This window comes from Salvelinus namaycush, chromosome 36 (assembly GCF_016432855.1).
Source record: "Salvelinus namaycush isolate Seneca chromosome 36, SaNama_1.0, whole genome shotgun sequence".
NCBI classification, from domain to species: domain Eukaryota; kingdom Metazoa; phylum Chordata; class Actinopteri; order Salmoniformes; family Salmonidae; genus Salvelinus; species Salvelinus namaycush.
The window spans coordinates 25,503,165-25,504,323 of NC_052342.1; positions in this window are offsets into that span (position 1 = coordinate 25,503,165).

A 1,159-nucleotide genomic window follows, 5' to 3' on the forward strand; every position below is an offset into this window, starting at 1 on the left:
TGTTCCTAGTTGTGAGACAGAACGTAGTGATGGCAACAAGGCGTCTGTTCCCTAGTTGTGAGACAGAACGTAGTGATGGCAACAAGGCATCTGTTCCCTAGTTGTGAGACAGAACGTAGTGATGACAAACAGGCGTCTGTTTCCTAGTTGTACAGAACGTAGTGATGGCAACAAGGCATCTGTTCCTAGTTGTGAGACAGAACGTAGTGATGGCAACAAAGGCATCTGTTCCCTAGTGTGTGAGACAGAACGTAGTGATGGCAAAAAGGCGCCTGTTCCCTAGTTGTGAGACAGAACGTAGTGATGGCAACAAAGCGTCTGTTCCCTAGTTGTGAGACAGAACGTAGTGATGGCAACATGGCGTCTGTTCCCTACAGAACGTAGTGATGGCAACAAGGCATCTGTTCCCTAGTGTGAGACAGAACGTAGTGATGGCAACAAGGCATCTGTTCCTAGTTGTGAGACAGAACGTAGTGATGGCAACAAGGCGTCTGTTCCCTAGTTGTGAGACAGAACGTAGTGATGGCAACATGGCGTCTGTTCCCTACAGAACGTAGTGATGGCAACAAGGCATCTGTTCCCTAGTTGTGAGACAGAACGTAGTGATGGCAACAAGGCATCTGTTCCCTAGTTGTGAGACAGAACGTAGTGATGGCAACAAGGCGTCTGTTCCCTAGTTGTGAGACAGAACGTAGTGATGGCAACATGGCGTCTGTTCCCTACAGAACGTAGTGATGGCAACAAGGCATCTGTTCCATGTTGTGAGACAAACGTAGTGATGCAAAAGGCGTCTGTTCCCTAGTTTGAGACAGAACGTAGTGATGGCAACAAGGCTCTGTTCCCTAGTTTGGAGACAGAACGTAGTGATGGCAACAAGGCGACTGTTCCCTAGTTGTGAGACAGAACGTAGTGATGGCAACAAGGCGTCTGTTCCCTAGTTGTGAGACAGAAAGTAGTGATGGCAACAAGGCGTCTGTTCCCTAGTTGTGAGACAGAACGTAGTGATGGCAACAAGGCGACTGTTCCCTAGTTGTGAGACAGAACGTAGTGATGGCAAAAGGCGTCTGTTCCCTAGTTGTGAGACAGACGTAGTGATGGCAACAAGGCGTCTGTTCCCTAGTTGTGAGACAGAACGTTAGTGATGGCAACAAGGCGTCTG